Source organism: Phocoena sinus, chromosome 1 (genome assembly GCF_008692025.1).
Source record: "Phocoena sinus isolate mPhoSin1 chromosome 1, mPhoSin1.pri, whole genome shotgun sequence".
Lineage (NCBI taxonomy): Eukaryota > Metazoa > Chordata > Mammalia > Artiodactyla > Phocoenidae > Phocoena > Phocoena sinus.
The window spans coordinates 152,469,171-152,486,139 of NC_045763.1; positions in this window are offsets into that span (position 1 = coordinate 152,469,171).

Genomic DNA, 16,969 nt, shown 5'->3' on the forward strand with positions numbered 1-16,969 from the left:
ACCTGCCCTTCTCCAGGGCAGGGGCCGTGGGTACTCACAGCTCACTCCATCCTGGTCTGTCTAGATTCCCAAACCTCCAAACAACCTTGACTGACAACTTTTCCTCCTGGGATACAGGCTCAGCCCCCAGTGCTCTGTGGCTGAAGGGTCCCTGGCTTTTTCCCTGTGTAGGGTCAGGACTCTCCTTCCACAGGCACTGTCTCAGCTCACCCCCCTCCTTGCCTCCCAGACCTGGGAATCCCTCCTGGAGAAGGTGATGGGATTCATCTCTGGACACTGGCTGGGGCTGCTTCCCCCACCACGGGCTATTATGTAAGCCCTACAGTGCTGGACAGAAGGATTGCCCTCTCTTTCTAGACCCCCTGAACGGTACCGCTCCCCCTTCTAGCCTAGCCCCTTTCCCCACTGGAAAGCCAAACTTCTGCAAATCCTTTCTTCCCACCGGTGAGGCTGAGGGGGAGGGATCCGAGGAGGAGATAAGGTTGGGGAGGGGGGAAGGGATGTGACTTGCCTCAGTTTCTCCTCCCTATGTCCCCGCTCCAGGACAGGGCTTTGCCCAAACTTGTGCTCCAGTCTCTCCTTGTCTCCCACAGCCTTCCCCTCTGCCGAACAGAAGCAAGACTTTGCAAAGAGGTCACACTGCACAGGCAGACCCAGGGGGACCTCAAGTCTAGGCAGCCAGGCTCAATTCCATCTAGGGATATCTGGGCGCAGGTCAGGGTCTGGGACTTGGCCTCATGGAGGGTCAAGCCCTGGACCAGGGGTGTGGGGCAGGCCCATAGCCTCTGCCCTCTCCGGAGGCAGTTGTTGCTACCAGCCTGTGGCTTGAATTCCTGGACACACTGCTGGGGTCCAGGTTCCGGGCCAGGCTTGGCCTGCTAGGTCCCTGAAGGATGCCACCCACGTAGGGCGGAGGGCATCTCCAGTCCTGGTGGCCCCTGTGGGGCTGGGGTGAGAAGTCAGACTGGCCCCTGCCAGCCAGCTGGGGTTCCTGCCCTGTCCCTGCCCCCTCCCAAGTTGCCAGGAAACTGAACGCGGAGCCCCTGCCCACAGCAGCGCCCTGGGAAGCCCCAGGACTGGAGGAGACAAAAGCGGTTGGCACCTACCTGGGCTGAAAGAAGGGTGTTGGCTGAGGTAGGTGGACGCTGCTCATAGCCCCCTGGGCCGCCCTCCTCTCCTCCCGGCTCGCCTCAGCCTCAGCTGATCCCTGCTGTCCTGGCGCGGCAGCGGCGGCAGTGGCGGTGGCGGGTGAGGGCGCGCGCGCGCGCGCGCGCGCGTGTGTGTATGTGTGTGTGTGTGCGCGCGCGCTAGAGCCACTGCAGCATCTCTGCATCAAGATGTGCTCCTCCCTCTCCCAGGCTCCGCTCACTGGCTGGCTCCCGACGCTCGCTCGGGGCCCTGGAGACGGCTTCCTTCTGCCCCCCTCCCACCCCCTTCCCGTCCCCACCCTCCTGGCTTTACCTCATTTGCTGTCATTTAAGGGCTAGGGAGCGAGCCAGGCGCCCGCGTCTTCCATAATGCATGGGCAGCTCAGCTCCTGGCGCTGTCTGGCCTGCCTGCCCCCACCTTCCCTGCCCAGCCCAGAACGGAAGGGCTGGAGAGGGGTGCGGTGAGGAGGCTAAAGAAAGTGGCTCCTATCCTCAAACCATAGAGACCTATGGAGGCAAACTCCTTGTTTCCTCCAGAAATCCCCTATTAGAGGAAGGGCTGCGAATCAGAAATCCCCAGTTAGTGGTGCAAAGCAAGTGGGGTGGAGGGCTGCCTCCATTGCCCACCTTACGTGTTTATTTTTATTGTTTCCCTTGCTATAAAAGTAACATGGGCTCTTGGTCAAAATATCCGAACGTTAGAGGAAATTTAAAAATAGATAGTGAAAGTACCTTAACAAATTTAAATCACATGCCTCCAGGTTTACTATTTTCATGTATATAATTTCATGGATTATAAGTATTATTTTATGCAAATGGATCACACAATATATCATGATTTGCAAAATATTTTAAAATTATATAATAGATCTTGGGCACCTTTTCACATCAGTGCCTATGGATCCAAGCCCATTTTCAATCAGCCAGCTGTGTATTGTCATGAAAAGCTCACTAGATTGGGGGTCTGAATGTCTGAAAGGTAGTCTGGGCTCTGCTAGTTACTGGCTGTGTGTTCTAGGGTAAGTGCTCCGCCCTCTCTGAGCCTCACTGGTAACCCGAAGGGGTTAAAGATGGCCAAGGCCCCTGCCAGCTCTGAGATTCTAGGTGCTCACCCAGGTGAGTGACACATCTCTCCTGCTCTGCTCCTGTCATGTGGCAGGTGTGCCCAGGAAGGCTGGGGCCTGGAGTAGGAGGGACAAGCCATCTGTGGTGGCAGTGGGCCCCGTCAGGCTGTCACTGTTCTCTCACCCCCCTCTGGTCCACCTGCTGTCCAGCTCGCACAGACAAGACTGGTGAGTGGTCCAGATGCTAGAAACAGCTGGCAGGGCCAGGCCAGCATCAGAGTTTTCAATAAGCATACCTGTCAAGCCTGGGACATGGTTCCATATCTTCCTGAGTGGAGAGGGTCACAGGGGCTTGGGACAGACCTGGGACCACAGAGAAGGGCCTGGAAAGGGAGAAGGAGGTGTGGTGTGGAAGAGGGTCTGCTGCGCAGCCTCCAAGGCCTGAATGCCTGCCCAGGTCCCATATGCTCTCCCCTCCGGTCCTCCTGCTGCCCCTCCATAGAGCTTTCCCAACTTGGGAGATAGTCTTCATTGATCCTGATGGAGACTGTGTGAGCCACATCTCTTGGATAACTTGGACTGCTGCTGTGCAAGTTCCTTCCAGGATGTCCTTCCTTTTTCTGCCTCTGCCCACATTGTCCTTGTCTGTCTGTCTGTTTTCCTGGGGCTGGCACGTGGACCCCGAGCTCCTGAGGTGAGCCCTGCCCTCTGACCCCGCCCAGGTCAGCCCAGGCTCTGAGGAGAGGGCTTCAGAGTTCTCTCCAACCAGAGATGGCTGCCAAGAGGGGATGGCTCAGCTGCTGCCCTGGGACTGACGGACCAGCCATCGGCTGACTCAGGGGCCAAGGGTCTGGAAATGCATGCAAGGAGGATTGCTTTAGGTTGACACTGCTGTCTTTGTGACTCTGTTTTAGGACAGCTGCTGCCCTTGTGGTGGGAGCTGGGTCCTTGGGGAGGCCACAGTTCCCGTCCCAATGACACAGGTGGCCGGGGTCTTTAAGATGCTCTCAGATCCCTCTGCAACCTGCCTGCCCTGCCCTGCCCTGCCCTGCCCTGCCCTGCCCTGCCCAGGTGGGCTCCAGCAGCCACAGTAAGTGAAAACAAGAGTGAAACTAAGTGGAGTAAAACTAAGTGAAACTGAGCCTAGGAATGGATTTGGGAAACATTTCCCAAAGTTTCATCTCGGATGGATCTGGGTGGTTTGGGAGGCTCCTCGTTGCTGGCCTCTACGGTGCTTCTGTTTCTGACAAGAGAGTGGGCTGAGCATTTGGGGGTCCAGGCTGAGTTTTGCTTGTGGGTCCATTAGTTCGATAATGACAAAAATATTTTATAATGGTATTATTAATTATTGTGTAAATTATTAATAATAACTTGAGTGTCTCCAGCGTGCCAGGAGCTGTACTAAGTGCTTTACCTGAATTATCCACCCAAGGGGGTATGTGTTGTTATTATTATGCTCACTTTACAGATGAGGCTCAGACAGATTAAGGAACCTGCTCAAAGTAAACAAGTGGAGAAGCAGAGACTGAGGGTCTGGCTCCAGCCCCCCATCACCTGCACTTCTCAGGTGGGCAAAGCAGGGGACAGGACAGTTCACTCTTTTCTGGCGCCTGTCAGATCCCAGAATCCTCAGCACGGTTGACTGTAAGGGCCCCTCTCCTTTCTGCAGCTAATCAGTGCGTCTCCCTGTTGTCTAGAGCGGGACACCTCATCTCCAAGTTGCGTTTCCACAGACGTCCAGATGGGGCAGATCCCAGAATCCTCAGCACGGTTGACTGTAAGGGCCCCTCTCCTTTCTGCAGCTAATCAGTGCGTCTCCCTGTTGTCTAGAGCGGGACACCTCATCTCCAAGTTGCGTTTCCACAGACGTCCAGATGGGGCAGAGAAGGGCCACCCGAAAATGATCAGGCAGATAACCTAATGGGTCACTGATCTGCCTGTAAGCATGTGGTGATCCCAGAGCGGGGGGGTCCCAGAAGGCATCCTGAGGGCCACCCAACCCTGCCCAGACCATCTGCTCCTTCCTCCGGAGGCCCTACCAGTGGATCTCCAGTGGTCAAGGAGGGGCCTCGGGCCAGCCTCAGGGGACCAGTGGAGAGGAGCTGAGACCTTGCCAGGCCCCAGGGCCCTGAAGGTGTTGATCTCCTCCCTCCTCAGTGCCAAGCCTCACATAGCCTTTCCTGCCCGCCCCTGCCCACCCCCGGCCAGCCTCTTTACCTCTGGTTTCAGGCTTCAGACCTTTTCTAGAGCTCCCAGGAATGTTTATGTGTTTATGGAGCCGTGTCTCTGCCTAGAACGGTTGGGGGGGGGGGGGGAATCGAGAGCCACAGGATGTAGTCTGCCTTCAGTGTGCCTGTAACCTTTCTGGAAGCAGTCGGACGGTGGTAACAGGACGGTCCATCAACAGCTTTGGGGAAGAGTGACAGGCAGGTTGGGCAAAGCTCTGAAACAGGACCAGCTTGACACATAGTCCTGCTACTTCTGGGCTGCATGGCCCTGGGCAAGCCACTTACCTCCTCAGAGCCCCAGGTTCTCCATTTGGAAAATGGGGATTAAGACACAAACCTCTCTGAGTTGGTGTGAGCTTTGAATTAAGCACATAGTAGGTGCTCAATAAACGTCACTACTTCCCTTTGGACGCTTTTAGGATTCAGCTTCCCCATCTGTAACGAGGGTGGGCACCTACGAGGCTGAGCCCTTCTCCACTTCGAGGGTTGGGTGGCTCTGGATTCACATTCAAGAGAGCTGGACTCTGCTCTGTCACTCCCAGCTGGATGACGATGGCAGGTCACTGAAGGACACTTAATCGCTCTGAGAATCCAGTTCCTCATCAGTAAAATGGGAATAATCCTATTCCTACTTAGAATAGTTGTAAGGACATGTGGATAAAACATGATTTTAAAAGCAGTTTTTGTATGAACAAGTGCCATGCAAAATACTGGTTATAATTCCCTCCACTGCAGTCTCTGAAGGCAGAGCTTATCTCATTAACGTCTCTTCCCCCGCCCCCACCCCTGGCTTAACATAGTGACTGGTGCCTAGTAGAGACTCACATAACTATTTGTTGACTGGTGAATGAATGGTGGAGAATAACCGCTGTGACAGTTCAGGTGGGGGGAGAGAGGGAGCTAGGAGGTGGGTGAAGGTTTCCATCAGTGGGGGTGGGGTGGGGTGCATCTTGAATTGGGCCTGGATGGACAGAACGGAGGTGGGGAATGCATTCCTGGCATGAGGGTGTTGGGGGCTGGAAAGAGCATGATTTGTGCAGGTCTAGGAGGAGCCAAGTTGAACTGAGCCCCCTGGGGGCTGGAAATCTCACTACTCCATCCACATTTGCCTTCCTAATTTTGCTTGAGGGTCTGAAGGGGTCTGCGGCCCGGAGGGGCCTAATTATTCTCTTAGCCGTTTCAACCCAGGGCTTCTCGGAGCTTCTTTTCAGGCTTATAATAGACAATGCTAATGTCATTATTAATATTTAATAGTAACGGTGCTAATAATGCCCTGCCTTTATGTGGTCTCTCCGAAGAGCTCAGAGAACCTGAGATCTTTTTTTATGAACAATTTGGCCAGTGTGGGAGGTGGGAGGGTGGGAGGGCAGGGGCAGCAGGGGAAGGATTGAGTCATAGGGAAACTGAAGCCCAGAAAGGTTGGGCCAAGGTCACAGAGTGGTGGAGGTGCAGCTGGGACTAGGATTGGGTGCTTGGGTTCCCTGCCTCTCCAGGACATCTGGGTCTGAGGAGGACATGCTTGGTGGGGGAATCTTCTGGCAAAGCCAAATTGTGACCCCGGATGTGGCGGGGCTGCTGAGCAGGGGCCTCTGAGTGTTCTTGTCATAAGCCTGCCCTGGGTGGCTAATGTGCGGCCTGGGAACACGGGAGCCGGAAGGGACAGGTGAGGACACTAGGAGTCCTTGGCCAGATTCTGCAGGCCTCCCTGAGCCTCAGGCCAGGCCCCTGTTTTCTAGCATCCCTGGATGGCTGGTGTATAACCTCCTGGAAACAGCTTCAATCAGCTCACGTCAGGGCACAGACCCTCTCTCTACTCAGCCTTCTTTTTTTTTTTTTTTTAAATTTGTTTATTTTTATTTATTTATTTTTGGCTGCGTTGGGTCTTCGTTGCTGTGCGCGGGCTTCTCAATGTCGTGGCTTCTCTTGTTGCAGAGCACAGGCTCTAGGCGCGCGGACTTCAGTAGTTGTGGCACACGGGCTTAGCTGCTCCGCGGCATGTGGGATCTTCCCAGACCAGGGCTCAAACCCGTGTCCCCTGCATTGGCAGGTGGATTCTTAACCACTGCGCCACCAGGGAAGCCCTACTCAGCCTTCTTGTGCTGACGTTGTCAGGGCCAAAAACATACCCCACCTATATAGTTACAAAAAAGCTAGCACATTGGAATTTCAGGGCTGCTGTGTAGCACCGTCCAGGGAACTGCATGTATATAAGAACGGTGCGTGATGCTCCTTGAAGGAGACAGTGCAGAGCGGAGTGGACGACAGTGGGCTTTGGCATCTGACAGCTATTGATTCCAACCCCCCCCCCCCCACACTCTATTGATTGGCTGGCGACCTTAGGCTTCTCTAAGTCTCAGTTTCCTCGTCTGTAAAATGGAGGTGAGATTACCTGCCTCAAAGGGCTGTGTGGATCACACGAGGTGAGGTACACACGTTGCACAGCAGTGGAGGGGGCAGTGGGAATCTCAAGCTTCTGGCACCCTTGGAGGGAGTGTCCAGTGTGGGCGACGCCAGCGGTGGCACCCTGATCAGGCTGTTTCTGAGATGTGACCTGCATGTGTCTCTGCTGGCTAGCCTCCCTCAGTTTCTGCCCGTTTATGAGTTGGCTTCCGTAGCCTCCTCTGATTCTGTGATCCATCTGATAACCTTCTGGTGAATTTCCTTTTTGCTTATGACGGCCAAAGTCTGATTCTGCTTCCTGCAACCAAGAACCTGGACTGATTCTGGACTTAAAGTTCCTATAGCACAGTGCCTGGAACAAGAGAAGTGCCCAGTCAGTGATAGCCAGAAGTTGTTAGAAAACTGTTGTATCCACGCACCCAGCCACAGCCGTCCTTTCATCCATCCATCCGTTTAACAAGCAAATATCGAGTACCTCTTGTACCAAGCACCGTACTGAGTGCTGGGGACACGGAGGAGAATAAGACGTAGTATGAACCCTTGAGCTCACAGTGTAATGGTGAGATGACAGGAAAAATAATCAAAACACATTCAGGTGAGTGCTGTAATCCAGGCTTGCACAAGCCTCACCTGCCTTGGCCTAGTGAGGCTTAGGAACAGAGAAAACATTTTAATTGAGTCCTGAAGGAAGGCTCTGAGCTCACCAGATAGGTCAGCTGTATGAGGCATGCTCTGGGAGGGGCAAGGAGGGCGTGGTTCCCGGCGGTGGCACCGCAGAGCAGTGAGTGAGTTTGGGGCGGGAGTTGGTCAGCATGTCTGGAGTCAAAGGAACAAGGAACAAGTGAGGCCGGAGGAGTAGGCTGCGGTCAGTCCTGGAGGAGCCTTATGAGCCCTGTAGGGGCTTTATCTGAGAACAGTGGGGGCGGTCAGAGGGGGCTGAGCCGGCAAGAGACAGGCTGAGACGTATGCTTTGGGAAATTCACTTTGGGGTGGCAGGGAGGGTGGAAGGCCTAGAGCAGACACAGACCTGGAGGTGGGGATCCGGGCTAGTCAGGCACTGTCGGAGGAGAAGTGACAGGGACCTGGAAGGATCCTTGGGCTCAGACCTGCGTCGGCCAGCCAGAAGTCTTCACTTGGGTGCCCATGGGCCTCTCACATCTCTAGATAGGATGAACCCCCTGTCCCCACCCCTGTGATGTTCAGTTTTGTGTGTCAACGTAGCTAGGCTACAGTACCCAGTCATCTAATCAAACACTGATCTAGGTGTTGCTGAGAAGGTATTTTGTAGATGTGGTTAACATCCACCATCAGTTGACTTTAAGTAAAGAGGTTACCCTCCATAATGTGCGAGGGCTTCATCCAGTCAGTTGAAGGGCCTGAAAAGCACAACTGAGGTTTTCCTGAGGAAGAAGAGATTCTGCCCTCAAACTGCAGCATCAGCTCTTACCAGAGTTTCCAGCCTGCCAGCTTGCCTACAGAAAACAGACTTGCCAGCCCCCGCAATTATGTAAGTCAGTCCCTTGAAATAAATCATATGTGTGTGTGTGTGTGTGTGTATGTGTGTGTATATATGTACATACACATGCACCTGTGCACACATCCTACTTGTTTTGTTTCTTGGGAGAACCCTGGTTGATACATCCCTCTTTGCCCTGTCTACCTGCTTCTCCTCCTGGGTTCCCTGTCCCGTGAATGGCACCCCCCAGACCTTCACATCCTCTGTGACTTCTCCCTCCCTCACCCTCACTCCTATGTCTTGCCAACCACTCAGTCCTCCCACTTTGCCTCCAAGGGCCGCTCCTATACATGTCCCGCCACCCACCCCCCCCAGCCTCCCTCCCACAGTCTTAGCTCTGACCCTCACCCGTTTTCACCTGAATTCTTACCATCTGTCCTCCCAGGGTTTCTGTTTCCAGTCTTGCCCCCTCCCATTCACCCTCCAGACTGCAGTCAGAGAGAGCTTCCTAAAATGCAAATCAGATCATGCCACTTTCCTACTAAAAATTCTTCAGCTTCTCTTGTCTCCAGGTTGATGGCAGGCTCCTTCCTGTGACACACGGGCTGTTGTCATCTGGCCCCTCTTTAGCTCAGCCCTTGTCTTGCATATCCCCAGCTCACTCAAGGCATATTGACCTGCCTGCCCTTTTTGGAAGGGGCTGGACTCTCTCATTTCACTCTTTTAGTGTTGTTCCTTGTTTGGAAGGGTTCTCTTTCTCCCTTAGGTATACCTGGCTAAGTCCTCCTTGCTCTCAAGGATTGGCCCTGAGGTCCCACCTCCAGGAAGCCTAATCTGTCCCCACTCTCTCGGGCACTAGGTGGTCCTCTTCAGTGTCCTTGTCACCTCATAGGCAACCCTCTCACTAATCTGTATGGGGATGGGGTGTCTCACCCTGTGTCTTATACCTTTGCACCCTCATCATAGTATCTGGTGCTCAATATATATTTGTTAAATGGCTTGATTAGTGGTTCATCCATTCTACTCTGAGGTTCAGGATGGGGCAGAGGAGACCATGCTGGGCCACATTTGGCTACCTCCCTCCCCAACCTGGATGACCTGGTGTTGTGACCCCTCTGAGATGCTTGGGTCCAAGTGCTAAGTGTGTGTTTCAAAGTTTCAAATAGTTGGGAAAAAAAAGAAAAGAGTTTTGTGACATTTGACAAAAGAATATGACATTCAAATTTCAACGTTCATAAGTAAAGATTTATTGGAACACAGTCACACTTGTTCATCTGTGTATTTCTGGCCACTTTCATGCTGCACTGACAGTGGAATAGTTGCCACAGAGGGCTGTATGGTCTGCAAAGCTGAAATTATTTACTATCTGGCCCTTAACAGAAAATGTTTGCCAGTGCCTAGTTTGAGCCATCCCTTTGTCAGCTGGAGCCTGGGAGTCAGAAACGTGGGGGGTGTCAGTCACTGATGTTCAGGTGTCAGTTTTCTTTCTTGCCTTAGCTCAGTGGTTCTCAACCAGGGGACATTTGGCGATGTCTGGAGATAGTTTTCATTATCACGACGGGTGTGTGTGTGGGGGGTGGAATGTGTGTTAGGCATCTAGGGGGTAGAGGTCAGGGATGCTGCTCAGTAGCCTATTAAGCATTGGGCAGCCACACAACTAAGAATTACCTAGCCCCAAACGTCAGCCGTGCCATGGTTGGGAACCCTGTGCAGAAGCTCAGGACAGGGCAGGCCAGAGTCCCGGTAGGTCTTCTGGATTGAGGGCCCAGCCAGAACTTCCACTGCCCTGGAACTGAGCAGTCCAAGGACCGTGTGTATAGGGAAGGGGGCAGTGGGCAGGCCAGCTTTCTTCTTGGCCCCCTGAGTCTCCTGTACCTGTTAGGGGCCTGGGTGGGCCTCCAATGAAAGAATCGCCTTTTCCCCTATAGCCCCCTAAGGAACAGGACAGGTGCCTACCTGCTTGGGCAAGTGAACTTGGTTTCAGAAGGGGAGATGGTTATCGAGGCTGCCAGCTGAGGTCATAGGGAGGAGTGCCAGGACCAGGGATGTAGAGGAACTGGAGGTGCTCCCAGGGGACCAGGTGATCAGGGTGTCCAAACTGGCAGAAGGAACGTGAGGCAGGGGGAGCCCCAGGGAAGGGGCTGGCACTGCTCCCACCCAGCCTTCTGGAGAGTGAGAAGAACAGATGCTGTGACTGTCAGATGAGATGCTCCTGGCACTTTGGGAAATTGCAAAATTAACAAAAGGACAGTTGCTTTCAGGGAACACAAGCAGCAGTGCAGTGTGTACAGCTGGGCTGGCCTCTGGGGACTCCCTTTCCTTGGAAGGGCACAGAGCAGGGGTCCTCCTGCCTGGCTTCTGGGCTGCTTGTGGATTGGGATTAGGGAGAGGGAGGGCTGAGGCAGAGCGTCGGGCCTGGGGGCAGAACAGGGTCAGGTCAGATTCAGGGCCAGGGTACATGTAGCTTGGAGTCTGGTAAGCGGCAGGGCTGTTTGGAGGTCATCTCATCTATCCTCCTGTCTCTGGGTCCAGCCTCAGCAGACGGTGTCTTGCCGGCTGAGGATCCAAACAGAGGGGCCCTCAGCAGGAATGAGAATTCACCAGCTGTTACTTGCAAAGCCCCCAGAAGCAGCAGCCAGCGCTCTCTGGAAGCTTCATGGACAAAGAGGCATGTGCCTGAGGGTCTGCAGGGAGCCTGCACTTTCTCCTGGTAGAGAGTGGGGGCAGCAGGAGTGGCCGGAGCTGGTGTGGCCTCATCCTGGATGCTTACCTGGGACAGGGAGGGGACTGTGACTAAAACCATGTGGCTGGGAGTAACTGAGGAAGGGTCAGACTAGAGTAGGTTCACTGGGTCCAGCTTAGAGGGAGGAGGATTAGACTCTATGCTTCTAAACCTATTAAAAGAACAGGAAAAGAGAAGGAAGATAAGCAATTTCCTAAGTGGGGATGGTTTGAATTGCAATGTGGAGCTAATTTAGACCCAGAGAAAACTCCTTCTTTTTTTTTTTTTTTTTTTTTTGTTCTTTTTTAAAACATTGAAGTATAGCTGATTTACAATATTGTGTCAGTTTCAGGTATATATATATATATATATATATATATATATATATATATTCCAGAGTATTTTCCATTATAGGTTATTATAAGATATTGAACATAGTTCCCTGTGCTATACAGTAAATCCTTGTTGTTTATCTATTTTATATATAGCAGGGTGTATCTGTTAATCCCATACTCCTGATTTTATCCCTCCCCACCCTTCCCCTTTGGTAACCATAAGTTTGTTTACTATGTCTATGAGTCTGTTTCTGTTTTGTAAATAGCTTCATTTGTATTATTTTTTAGCTTCCACATATAAGTGATATCACATCATATTTGCCTTTCTCTGACTTTCTGACTTCACTTAGTATGATATTCTCTAGGTCCATCCATCCCCAAAAAACTTTCTAACACTGGGATGTCAGACAAGTGACAGGGGAGCGGTGGAATCCATCTCAGGTGTCAGGGACCTACCTGCCTGCTCTGATGGCCAGACCTGGCTAAAGGTCCCCCGACAGATGGTCCTGGGGCACAGCTTTGTCCTTGCCTGGGAGACCCTCTGCTTCCTTGTTCCTGGAGCTGCAGCAGCTGAAGTATAGACGGGAGACTGGGGGTGGGGGGTCTGGGGACTCCGAGTCTTTGGAGGCCCTGGGCATCGGCCAGGGAGCCCCCGAGAGGAGGCAGTTGCCCGTCTGTCCATTGGAGAAGTGAACTGGCCATCAACCGATGGCCAGTCATGACTGGGAGGCGAGCAGGGCCAGAGGGCAAGGGGCAGCAGACAGATGCGAGGGGTCATGCTCCTCATTTGCTGGAGTGCCATCCCTTTCCTTGTCAAAAATCTCTCCGGGGGGCCAGCCAGCTGACAGATGCGCCCCGGAGGAGGGGGGGCTGCCGGCCTCCTCCCCGTTGGCCAGCCGTCCCTGGCTTCTTCCCCCTTCCCTGTTTCCCTGGAGCCTGCTACATTGTTAGCTGGCACCCCAGGGGACGGACTTCAGATGCAGGGAAGCGGGTGTGTATTTTGTTCTGTGGTGGTGGGGTCTCTGAACCAAGAACCTATTTGGCTAATGAAGTCGTAATTACTCCCGGCCTCACTAATAGGATGAAAGCCAGAGGCTCCCTTAAAAGCCACTGATGGACCCGCGAGAGTGTGCCTGACAGCTCTGAAGAGGGGCTGGACAATCAGAAATGGAAAGGGGTGGATGTTGTGGGGGGACTGGGGGTGGGAGGAAAGGGCTAAAGAGGCTCTGCCCTGGTCTGGGGCCTACCTGCTCCTGGGAATGAAAGTTATACCTACATATTCCTCAGTTTAGGATAAGACGAGTTTCCTGAGAATTATCATATTGTCTCTTCTGCCCCCAACTTTCCCGAACTCAGCACAGCTTCCAGCTGTCTGCTTTGGTGGGAGATAGAGGGCCAGGGGGAATCGAGGGCAGCTAAAAATCCCAAACTATTTCTACCTGTCTTTAGAATGAGTCTACTTATGTTTGTGTATGTATATATATATTTTTTCTTTTTCTCCCCTCGAAAAACCTTCAGCCTTTTCAAATGCAGTCTGGTTGGCCATAATTTGAAATGTGAGCCTGCTTTCCCCAAGGAGGCCTCAGCTAATGTGGAAGGCAAGGGCAGGGCATTCACGGGGGTGTGTGGCAGAGCCAATTTGGATTTAGCGTTTGATGTGGGGAATCCATGGGATGAGGGGATGGACCAGGGCTCACACCAGCCCTCACATCCTGTGGGTCCAAGCTGCATGCACATAACTGAGAGGGGCTGGGGTGACTCCAAGGACCCTGACAACTAAAGACTGCCCCAGTGGCCCCTGTGCACACCCAGTCCGGCCCATATTCTCTCCCCTGCAGTTAGCCTGTGGCCTTGACTACCTCAGCCACACCAGGGCACAGCCCTGAGGAAAACTTGGGAAGGACGCCCATGTGGTTCAGGAAGAAGGACCTTTTGTTTTTTGTTTCCCGTGGAGGTTGTTGCTGGACCTTGGGAGGGAGAAGGATGGCAGATTTTAGCTTCTCTGGACCTAAGAGCTGATTGCATCAATGATGGTCTTTGCCAAACTCCCCTTCCTTGGGGAGAGGTGTGTCAGTGTTGAGCAGGAAGGAGCCCTGAGTCTTATACCTGTGGCCTAGAAGAGGTGGTTTCTCCTGTGCTGAGCTTGGGCATTGGGCTCCTAAATCTCAGGGGAAATGACCCCAGGTCATGAGTTGCTGTCGTGCCCTCTAGAGGCCTGTAGACTGGCCAGGCCTAGGGGGGACAAGTTGGGCACTTATGCTGAAGGCCAAGGGGAAGGGGAGGCAGGAAGTTCAAGAGAAGCTCCTTGGAGAGAGACAGACCTGTGGGCCAAGGTACTTATGAAAGGAGGGGTTTGAGCCTGGCTGGAAGGATGGGAAGGACTTTTGAAGGAAGGAGTCAAGGTCAGGGTGAACATTCTAGAAGGCAGAAGAAGGGGATTCATTTATTTATCTAAATTTAACAAATTATTATATAGTGCTTACCATGCATCAGGCATTTTTCATATTTTAACTAATTTGACCCTTACAACAACCTAAAAGGTAGCTACAATTATAACCCCTGTTTTATAGATGAAGAAACTGAGGAAAGCAAGGTTAGGTAACTTGCCCAAGGTCACACAGCTAGGACCTTACTGCCCTGTCTGCCGAGCCCTGGCTCTTTCTAGGTACTCAAGGCCGACTTGCAGAAGGATGAGCGCCTATGGCTTCCCTGCCCCTCATCACATGACCAGCGGCTGCATGGCACCCCAACCCTCTCCTGAGCTCTCCTGGGCTCCCTTGGGGTGGAGTCAGGAGCCCACATGTCCTGCTACAGCAGCGCAGAGCAGGAAGGGATAAACCGTTGCCGGGTCCTGTGAAGAGCTGGCAGGGGCTGCTCTGGCATGAAGCCTTTGAAGCACGTCGCCAGGGCTAATTCTTCACAATGATGCCCATTCATACCCAAGTGTAGCAGTGAAAGCTGAGGTTTCAGAGTCAGACGGACCTGACAGCTGGTTCTGGCTTTGTCACCTACCTTGGGCAAGTTATCCAGCCACGCGGAGCCACAGTTTCCTCATGAGTAACAGGATAGAAAGCTACCTGCCTCAGGCGGCTGGTGTGAGGTTAAGAGAACATTTGCATAAAGTGCGCAGCCCTCTGCTTTGCACAGTTGGCCGGCGTCAACACTATTGGTTACTCTTCTCCTAAGTCACTTAATGTAAATGCACGGTGACCCAAGTACCAGCTGGTGCCCTCTTGCCTCTTTGCCATCTACATATAAATGGCTTAGTTGCCTGCCAATTCCATGGTCTGTGGAAGTCAAAGTCTCTCCCGTAATTTTTGCTAATTCCTGAGGTCTTGTGCTCTGACCTCTACATCCTCCTGTGGTCTCTGCTTCATCCTGCGTCACTTTGGATGTAGAATTCGCCAACTTTGCTAGTTTTTATAAAACGTCTACTCACACGAAGCTAACTCATCAACTGGGTAGATTTGACTGACAATTTGGGGGCACCAGGTAGGGCCACATCCCAGAGTGCCCAGCCTTCTCCTTGTGGCCCTCTAGTCTAGGAGTCCTCAAACTTCAGTCTGCCTCAGAATCACCTAGAGGGTTTGTCAAAACACAGATTTCAGAGTTTCTGAGACGGTAGATCAGGGTGGGGGCCCGAGAATCTGCATTTTAATAAATCCCCTGGTGATTCTGATGCTGCTGGTCTAGGGACCATACTTGGAAACCACTACTCTAACCTTCCTTCTGCCTGTCTCTGCGCCTCGGCTGCCTTTTGCCCTGGGCTGCTGCGGAGTTCTCAAATCTCTCCCCTCTGTTATGCAGGATTCTCTCGCTGCTATCTGCAAACTCCCTACCCAGACCAATCCTGGACCCTCCATTTAATAGGATTCAGCCCTGTTAGAGGGCAACTGTGATTTTAAATATATCCTAAGTAATTTTGTTTGTCCGTTTCGGAGTGAGCTACTCCCCTGCCCTCCAGGCACAGCTCGCCCTCTGCTGTGGTCTCTTACTTGAGCCTGAGGGGTCAGAGTTCCTGTTTAGGGTGGGTAAGATGAGTTCCTGCGGAGCCTGAGCCAGGACTGAGAGTCTGTCTGTGGACCCTGCCAGACTGTTCCCTGTCTACACAAAGCTGTGCTTCTCTATCGTGGGGTCTGGGGCTAGTCAGCAGCAAGTTCTGGGGAGGGGGGTGGGAGTGGGGGTGGGGAGCTGGGCCGCTGAGCCGCAGCTGTGGCTCCAAATTGCTCTGAGGCCCACTGCCCGGCCCGTGCTCCAGCAGGAACCAGCATCAAACAAATGGGCTCTGATGCATTAAGTGGGGAGAGGGTGGCTGAAATGGGCCCTCCCCCACCCGCTTCCATCTAATACGGTGTTGAGCAGTAGAGGCTGACTTGATGAGAGGAGCCATAACGAATCCTCAGATTCCATCCCTTTGGGGGCAGCTGGGCAAGAGCGGGTATAGCCTTCACTCTTAATAAAGACTGGAAGATGACTTGTCCCCTCCCACTGGGTCAGTTAATCCAACTGCACGCTGGAGATTAGCATTTCTAATGGGCTGGGAGGCGCAGCCTTCAGAAGACAGGGATGAGGGATGACAGATATTCTGGGGTTTCCCGGGGCTCTGAAGGGAGGCGGGCCTCTCTTTGTTTGGCCTCAGTTAAATTGAGGTCCATGTTCTTCGAATAAGGTGGTCGCTTCATCTCTCCACTTCTGTCCCCTTGAGAGAGGGCTCCTGCTCTAAAAATGGGCCAGTGGGCCCCCCAAATGTCATATCCAAGTCCAAAATCCAAATATCCAAAGAGGATGACACAAAAGTCTCGAATTCACCTGGCCACTTCTTTCCTTCAAAGCCAGAATCTGTCTCTGTCATTCATTCATCCACTTATTCACTCATATTCTTTCATTTTGTCCTTGCTCTGTGCCAGACTGGCCTGTGGATAGAGGTGAAAAAATGGTCTCTTACACTTAGGATGGTCACAATTTAGTGAAAGAAACAGACAATAAATGTCATATGACAAGCCCCAGTGAGAGATAGAAAATAGGTGTTCTGGGGGCATAGCGAGGGGATCTCAACCAGACCGTGCTGATGTGTGTGTGTGTGTGTGTGTGTGTGTGTGTGTGTGTGTGTGTGTGTGTACGTGTGTACTTGTGCGGTCATATCAGGATCAGGGAGGACTTCCTGAGACAGTGTCACCTGCACTTCCTGTTAAAGATGTGTGACCCAGCACGGAGGCCACAGCCTGCCTTCCAGGAGCCCAGAGAGATGATCTGTAAGGAGAAAGGTGATTACAGAGGTATGAGAGCCTGGAATCAGGACTTACAAGTCTTGGTTGTGAGCATCAACTCCAGGGATTATGAATTATCCAGAGGGAGGGGGTTCTGGAAGGTTGAGAGGAGAATATTCCAAGCGGACTCACCTTTGGGCCATAATTCATTTGTTGAACCCACAGTATGCTGTCCTGGACACTATCACATTGCTTTTGTTACCTGACTGTCGCCCATGACAGTCTGAATTTCCTGAGGACTGGAATTCTATCCTACTTACTTTATGTCATTAATTGGCCCAGAGTAGGTTATTAATAGGTGCTTTTTGAGCTCAATTGAATTTCCGAAGTTGAGGAGTCTGAGAAACCA